Source organism: Macrobrachium nipponense, chromosome 26, assembly GCF_015104395.2.
Source record: "Macrobrachium nipponense isolate FS-2020 chromosome 26, ASM1510439v2, whole genome shotgun sequence".
In the NCBI taxonomy this organism is placed as follows: Eukaryota; Metazoa; Arthropoda; class Malacostraca; order Decapoda; family Palaemonidae; genus Macrobrachium; species Macrobrachium nipponense.
In genome coordinates this window covers 5416539-5425564 of record NC_087215.1, presented here as the reverse complement: position 1 = coordinate 5425564, position 9026 = coordinate 5416539, and the positions used below count along the sequence as shown (strand labels likewise).

The window sequence follows — 9026 nt, the reverse complement described above, 5'->3', positions numbered from 1 at the left end:
TTAAAAGACGTCACAGAAGATAATAGGGATTACAGAAAGAAGAGATCAGTTATCAGAAAAGAAACAAAGAGCTTGACTGATAAATTGATGAATAAGCGGATAAATGTATAGATATATATGTATATATAGACACATACAATACCCATCAAGCACCATTTCAATTCCTACTGCCAGGCTATTATGGCCCACTAAAAACTTAACTACTACGCCTGTTTGTTTGCACATCAGAGCGTCGTCCATCTGAAACTCGTTGCCCTTCGCCTGGCCCCCCTGACCCGCCCCCAAAAAAGCTACCCATGCTACTGGCTTCTCTTTGGCCCGGGCAGCACGAATGTTAGGTACATCAAGTATATATAAGGAAGGTCCCCATCCTAGATTTCACAGAACAGTTGAGCTCAGGCCTGGAAACAGCTACCTTAGAAGACTTGTCAGAATGCAGACTGTAAGTATCGATGGGGGTGTGGGGTTTGGAAAGAGAGAGAGAGAGAGAGAGAGAGAGAGAGAGAGAGAGAGAGAGAAAGTGTTTTTCTAATAGCGATTGGATTATGGATTTGAAAACAGGAAAATATTGTGTTTAGAGTGTCTGTTGTCAAACAGGATTTTAAGTTAGAGAGAGAGAGAGAGAGAGAGCGGAGATTTTGAGGAGAGAGAAGTTTTAGAGAGAGGAGAGAAGAGGAGACGAGAGAGAGAGAGAGACGAGAGAGAAGAGCGATGAGCGAGAGAGAGAGAGAGAGAGAGGAATTTGACACGTGGTAATTAATTCAGCTAGGAAAAACAGGTTACTGCTATTCATATCAAAGTTTGGTAATTTTTTTTATATAATCATTCCGTATTTGCCGCAAGATAATTAGATGAGACCACTCTAATCTGTGTAATATTTTTTTTTATTTTTTAGAGAAAAAACTATTTTTTTGTACTTTTAATCATTTTTGGCAGAGAAAAATATTGGCAAATGAAATCAGGTATCTTTAATTCTAATTTATCAATTAAACTTGACGTACATTACGAAAAATGTCAAGTAATGAAATTACCAATAATTATAATTTTGATTTAATTTAAGAAATTTGAACTTTTACGAACACGAATCCTTCTTAGTCTTGATTTATGGACTGCGTTTAATGCAACTGTTTATAGTATATTATTTTTTTCTCTATTAATGAAAGTCTGTTTCCTCTTACAATGAAAGTGTCGGGTCAGGGCTGGCTTGAGGTTTTTTCTCCTTTAATGGAAGTCTTAGGGCAGGTCTGTCCGGAATTCCTCTTTTAATGAAAGTCTTGGGCCTGGTCTGTCCTGACTCCCTCTTTTAATTAAAGTCTTGGGCCTGGTCTGTCCTGACTTCCTCTTTTCTCTTTTAATGAAAGTCTCAGGTCTGGTCTTTCCTGGCCTGGTCTATCCGAAATTCCTCTTTTAATGAAAGTCTTAGGCCTGGTCTGTCCTGCATTCCTTTTTTTAATGAAAGTCTTAGCCTGGTATGTCATGAATTCCAATTTTCATGAAAGTTTTGGGCCTGTTTTTCCAGACTTCCTCTTGTAATGAAAGTCTTAGGTCCGGTCTGTCCTATATTCCTTTTTTAATGAAAGTTTTAGGTCTGGTCTGTCCTGTATTCATCTTTTTAATGAAAGTCCTTTGCCTGGTCAAATATTTCATGGCCCAACAAAATTAGCTAAGTAGGTATCATGAATGTTTTGATTATTATTAATGTAATTCTTTTCAAAATGTGTCTTATTTGTTTTTCTTTCACAACTTCTTGATTTTACCTTCTAACACGAAAATAATTTTGTCAGAAAAAGCTATATAATTTTCTATGATAACCTAATGATTGTTTTCTCAATACTGCTAGATTTGAAAGTCTAATAAGACAGTTTGTTTCTTATAAAACTTTTTATTTCTCAAAAAACATTAAAACCAGAATTCATTAAGAATTTAACTAAAACAAAACAAATTGCATTTTAACAAATGGCCAGACATGTTTTCATTACGGAAAAGTAAAAATAAATATCAGAAAACAAAACAGATTTGAATGGTCGACAGACATGTTTTGACCACAGACAGTGTAAAAATAAATCTATGAAATAAGATAAAATGCATTTGAACTAGTCAAAAGATACGTTTTGACAGTAAAGAAAAATTCTCGACGATCAAACAAAAATGAATAAAAACGTCTGGACAGACAATGTTTTGACTACAGACAAGAAAAAAAAATCTCGAAAATAAAACAAAAATGAAAAAACAATGGTCTCGACAGAAATAATTGACCACAGACTAAAAAGAAGCAAATATCGAGGTCTACATGTACCAAAGGCATCACTAAATAAAAAAACAATTACCCCCACCCTTTTTCTCTCTCTCTCTCTCATCAGCCCAGGTGAACACATACCTCTTCCTTCCTGATTGCACAGGTGACATTCGACCGCTGCTTGACAGCAAAGAGTAGTTGCGAGCGAGTGAAATTGCATGCGTCTTGCAAATGTTGCCTGGCTCGTTCATCAGAGGCAGAAAAAGTGGTTGCCATTGGCACATATTCTTGTATTTTCTGCTTTCAGTTCTATTTTTCCCGGTAGTAATTACGAGTTTGATAATCTTGCTTCGTGATTTTGGGAAAATGATAAAGTGGTAATCAATGTTGATAATGTATATTTGAGATTTTTGGGAAGTGGTAATCAATGTTGTTAAAATGTATATTTGAGATGCTGGAGAAGAGATAATCAATGATGTTAAAATGTATATTTGAGATTCTAGGGAAGTGATAACCATCGTTGTTAAAATGTATATTTAAGATTTTGGGGAAGTGATAACCATTTTTGTCCAAGTGTATATTTTAGATTTTGGGGAAGTGATAACCAAATTGTTATTAAAATGTATATTTGAGAATTTGGAAAAGTGAAAATCAATGTTGTTAAAATGTATATTTGAGATTTTGGGGAAGTGACAACTATTTTGGTTCAAGTGTATATTTGAGATTTTGTCGAGTGACGGTCATTCTCGCTGAAGTGTTTGTGTGTTTGTGTGTGTGTGTATGTGTATATATTTAATAATTTGATTAATATTGTGAGTGTACATTTGCACTATAGTATTTATATGTATGTATGTATGTATGTATGTATGTTATGTCATGGATAAATGTGAGTAAAATTCTTGTTATTTGCCCTATTAGTGAGGTACCCTTGAAGTTCTCCCTACTTAAGCCATACTTTTCTTGCAGCTATCAATACTAATGCCCTACTCACGTGGTCCCTTCGCTAATTACTTGCCCTATTACCCCAATACTGAAGAACCTTTTTCCTAGTAGTACTCCCTACTTAATGCCCTATTAACGCGTTTCCTTCCCTATTTATGTTCCCTGTTAGCGAAGAAGCTTTTCTTTCGGGTTTCCCTACTAATGCCCTATTTATGAGGTCCCTTCCCCACTTACTTGCCCCATTACCCTAATTGTGAAGACCCTTTTTCAAGCAATTCTCCCTACTTAATGCCCTATTAACGCGTTTCTTTCCCTATTTATTTTCCCTGTTAGCGAAGAAGCTTTTCTTGCAGCTTTCCCTACTAATGCCCTATTTATGAGGTCCCTTCCCTACTTACTTGCCCTATTACCCTATTAGTGAAGACCCTTTTTCTAGTAGTTCTCCCTACTTAATGCCCTATTAATGCGTTTCTTTCCCTATTTATTTTCCCTGTTAGCGAAAAAGCTTTTCTTGCAGCTTTCCATACTAATGCCCTATTTATGAGGTCCCTTCCCTAATTACTTGCCCTATTACCCTATTAGTGAAGACCCTTTTCCTTGTAGTTCTCCCTACTTAATGCCCTATTAACGTGGTTCCTTCCTTATTTATGTTCCCTCTTAGCGAAGAAGCTTTTCTTGCAGCTTTCCCTAATTACTTGCCCTATTAGCCTAATAGTGAAGACCCTTTTCTTAGCAATTCTCCCTACTTACGCCCCTTACTTAGTCGGTTCCTTTCCTTCCAGTACTCCCTATTCATCGCCCTATTGGTCTTGCTAGCAGCCATATTCACAATAGTGTCTGCCATGCCTTCGCCGGCGCCTACGATGGGTCCTTTCGACGGATTCTTCAGGTGGTTCGACAGACTGCTCAAGAACTTCAGAATGGGCTAGAGGGCGCCTGCTGCTGGTCTTTTCCCCTTTGAAGGAGGGAAGGATGTTTCCGCTTCCGAGGAGAGAAGGATGTTTTCCCTTCCGAGGAGAGAAGGATCTCTCCCCTTCGGAGGAGGGAAGGATGTTTTCCCTAACGAGGAGAGAAGGATCGTTCCCCTTCCGAGGAGAGAAGGGGTCTCTCCCCTTCGAAGGAGGGAAGGATGTTTTCCCTTCCGAGGTGAGAAGGATGTTTTCCCCTCCGAGGAGAGAAGGATCTTTCCCCTTCGAAGGAGTTGTAGCAGTCATTTTCCCCTTAAGAGGATGGAATTTTTTTTCCCTTTCCGAGCAGGGAATACTTTCGCCCCCTTCGGAGTAAGGAATATCACAGCTGCCCTAGGGAGGAGGAGGGAATGGTGCCCCCACATCCTTCCTTTCTGCAGGAGATTGCCGTAGGAATCCTCCAGACCATCGAGGGATCCTAAGGATATTCTCACAAATGACGCCCAAAGATTTGTGTAAATTTTTGTAAATACGATTTTTCTTTTTTATCTTATTGCTGTGAGTCAAGTGAGAGAGAGATAGAGAGAGAGAGAGACTGTCTCTGCCTCTCACTCTTTCTCCCTCTCTCTCTCAGACTCCTGAGAATCGCTGTCTCTTCTAGTAGTGTTCGTTTTTTACCACATTTCATTTTTAATGTTTAGATTTTAAGAAGAAAATATGTCAGTATTATGGCAGAACCTTTCAAAAAAGGGATCTGATTTTTGTTTGTGTGACATAATTCATTATGTCAATTAAATTCTGTAAAAGATGATGTATTTCTTTTATTTCCCTATCTCTCTCTCTCTCTCTCTCTCTCTCTCTCTCTCTCTCTCTCTCTCTCTCTCTCTCTCTTTCGGTTTTTTTTCTTTCATTCTTCCCCGTCAGAAATGAAACGGTTCAAAAAATGATATTTTCGCTGAAGTCATTTGAAAATTTTTTTTTCTATTCTAGATTTTCACAGAAAGGGGGAATCTCATTTCAATTTGCTCTAAAATTAAATCAGAAAGAAAGAGAATGGGAAATAGAATGTTTCGAGAATCATTATAAAAACTTTAAAAAACTGAAATCTCACTGTAAATAATTCTTGAAGGAAGGAAGTGAGATTCAATCAGGTCAGAACTGAGACTGCATAAACTGAAGACAAGCAGATATAGGCAAGTTTCTCCGTAAAAGAACCAATCGATCTGCGTTTTCTTTGAAAATTGGAAAAAAAAAATGCTGTTTGTTCTCGAAATGCAAAGATTAAAGTAAAAGAAGCCTTGATATGAAAGATCTACAAAAGCAATTTGACGAAATGGAAGAGAAAATAGACTATGATTTATTATTATTATTATTATTATTATTATTATTATTATTATTATATTATTATTATTATTATTATTATTATTGAAAAAATTATTAAAGTACAATAATTTTGCATTACTATAATAGATGATAAGTGTCTCTATGAAAGGCAAGGTAAATAATAATAATAATAATAATATAATAATAATAATAATAATAATAATAATAATAATAATAATAATAATAATAATGGAAGGAGGGGATATAAAAACCAAGAGATGAAGGACACGATCAGGAAAGAATATAGCAGAGACTCAAGGCAATACTCAAGTCAAAACTCAATGCCGGAAATATGATAAAAGCCATAACACATGGGCAAGTGCCAGTAATCAGATACAGCGCAGGAATAGTGAATGGACGAAGGCAGAACTCTCCGCAGCATAGATCCAGAAAACCAGGAAACATATGACAATACACAAATACTACACCCAAGAGCAAATGCAGACAGACTATACATAAACACGAAAGGAAGGAGGGAGAGGGACTACTAAGTATAGAGGACTGCGTTAACATTGAGAACAGAGCACTGGGGCAATATCTGAAAACCAGTGAAGACGAGTGGCTAAAGAGTGCATGGGAAGAAGGACTAATAAAAGTAGACGACGACCAGAAATATACAGAGACAGGAGAATGACAGACAGAACAGAGGACTGGCACAACAAACCAATGCACGGACAATACATGAGACAGACTAAAGAACTAGCCAGCGATGACACATGGCAATGGCTACAGAGGGGGAGAGCTCAAGAAGGAAACTGAAGGAATGATAACAGCGGCACAAGATCAGGCCCTAAGGACCAGATATGTCAGAACGATAGATGGAAATAACATCTCTCCCATATGTGGAGGAATGCAATACGAAAAATGAAAACCATAAACCACATAGCAAGCGATGCCCGGCACTTGCACAGAACCAGTATAAAAAGAGGCATGATCAGTTGGCAAAAGCCCTCCACTGCAGCCTGTGCAAGAAACATCAGCTAACTTGCAGTAATAAGTGGTACGAGCACCAACCTGAGGGAGTGATAGAAAACGATCAGGCAAAGATCCTCTGCGACTATGGCATCAGAACGGATAGGGTGATACGTGCAAACAGACCAGACGTGACGTTGATTGACAAAGTCAAGAAGAAAGTATCACTCATTGATGTCGCAATACCATGGGCGGGACACCAGAGTTGAAGAGAAAGAGAGGGAAAAAATGGATAAGTATCAAGATCTGAAAATAGAAATAAAAGAAGGATATGGGATATGCCAGTGGAAATCGTACCCATAATCATAGGAGCCCTAGGCACGATCCCAAGATCCCTGAAAAGGAATCTAGAAAAACTAGAGGCTGAAATAGCTCCGGGCCTCATGCAGAAGAGTGTGATTCCTAGAAACGGCACACATAGTAAGAAAAGTGATGGACTCCTAAGGAGGCAGGATGCAACCCGGAACCCCACACTATAAATACCACCCAGTCGAATTGGAGGACTGTGATAGAGCAAAAAATAAAAAAAATAAATAAAAAAACAAAAAAAAAATAAATAAAAAAAAATAATAATAATAATTAGTCAACATACAAAAAGGCAAAGTAACGAGAACTGAAGGGATAAAGCTACCAGATGGGAGCAACATCAAACACATAGATAAAACAGGATACAAATACCTGGGAATAATGGAAGGAGGGGATATAAAACACCAAGAGATGAAGGACACGATCAGGAAAGAATATATGCAGAGACTCAAGGCAATACTCAAGTCAAAACTCTATGCCGGAAATATGATTTAAAAGCCATAAACACATGGGCAGTGCCAGTAATCAGATACAGCGCAGGAATAGTGGAATGGACGAAGGCAGAACTCCGCAGCATAGATCAGAAAAAACCAGAAACATATGACAAATTACAAAACACTACACCCAAGAGCAAATGCGGACAGACTATACATAACACGAAAGGAAGGAGGGAGAGGACTACTAAGTATAGAGGACTGCGTCAACATTGAGAACAGAGCACTGGGGCAATATCTGAAAACCAGTGAAGACGAGTGGCTAAAGAGTGCATGGGAAGAAGGACTAATAAAAAGTAGACGACGACCAGAAAATATACAGAGACAGGAGAATGACAGACAGAACAGAGGACTGGCACAACAAACCAATGCACGGACAATACATGAGACAGACTAAAGAACTAGCTAGCGATGACACATGGCAATGGCTACAGAGGGGAGAGCTCAAGAAGGAAACTGAAGGAATGATAACAGCGGCACAAGATCAGGCCCTAAGAACCAGATATGTTCAAAGAACGATAGACGGAAATAACATCTCTCCCGTATGTAGGAAGTGTAATACGAGAAATGAAACCATAAACCACATAGCAAGCGAATGCCCGGCACTTGCACAGAACCAGTACAAAAAGAGGCATGATTAAGTGGCAAAAGCCCTCCACTGCAGCCTGTGCAAGAAACATCAGCTACCTTGCAGTATTAAGTGGTACGAGCACCAACCTGAGGGAGTGATAGAAAACGATCAGGCAAAGATCCTCTGGGTCTATGGTATCAGAACATCTAGATAGGGTGATACGTGCAAATAGACCAGACGTGACGTTGATTGACAAAGTCAAGAAGAAAGTATCACTCATTGATGTCGCAATACCATGGGACACCAGAGTTGAAGAGAAAGAGAGGGAAAAAATGGATAAGTATCAAGATCTGAAAATAGAAATAAGAAGGATATGGGATATGCCAGTGGAAATCGTACCCATAATCATAGGAGCCCTAGGCACAATCCCAAGATCCTTGAAAAGGAATCTAGAAAAACTAGAGGCTGAAGTAGCTCAGGAAGAGTGTGATCCTAGAAACGGCGCACATAGTAAGAAAAGTGATGGACTCCTAAGGAGGCAGGATGCAACCCGGAACCCCACACTATAAATACCACCCAGTCGAATTGGAGGACTGTGATAGAGAAAAAAAAAAAAATAATAATAATAATAATAATATTGTGTCCGGGTGCTCTGTCTTGTTAGAACTGAGTTTTCATTGGCTGAACAGAGGATTAAGTCCCTGCGTCAAGCCGTCTCCCAGAGGTTGATGCTCGCACTGATATTATTATTATTTATAAGTATAACAATTATAACTTGCTTGCATGGAGCCACTTAATTATTTGTTATATTATTGCAAAATTGCAATGTATTGCAATTTGTTTTCGAGATAATAATCAAGGATTGGCTATAGACCCAATAATTTTTCAAGGTCAAATTAGAATTTTCCTTCGAATATGAGGAGATATTTAAGGTTGACAAAATCGGAATATATAAAAGAAATGATAATTCGTTTATATGATTTTATTTACAAATTTTATTTATTCAAATTATACAAGTAATTGTTATCAGTATCATAATAATTATCATTATTGTCAGTGGTAACTATATCACTTATAATTATTATTATTACTAACAAGAATAATTGCAATATATTCTGATCTGTAAAAGTCATTAAATACAAATTGCAGTACAGAGAGAGAGAGAGAGAGAGAGAGAGAGAGAGAGAGAGAGAGAGAGAGAGATCCTCATGAAC

At 37.9% G+C, this 9026-nt stretch overlaps 1 long non-coding RNA gene across 1 annotated transcript; it reads left to right on the top strand.

Annotated features, from left to right (window-relative positions):
- The first annotated feature begins 370 nt into the window (after nt 1-370).
- On the top strand, nt 371-4897 carry LOC135199979 (uncharacterized). Its single transcript, XR_010311161.1, has 2 exons — nt 371-442; nt 3961-4897. It is a non-coding gene; the product is annotated as an uncharacterized LOC135199979 (long non-coding RNA).
- The last annotated feature ends 4129 nt before the right edge of the window (nt 4898-9026 follow it).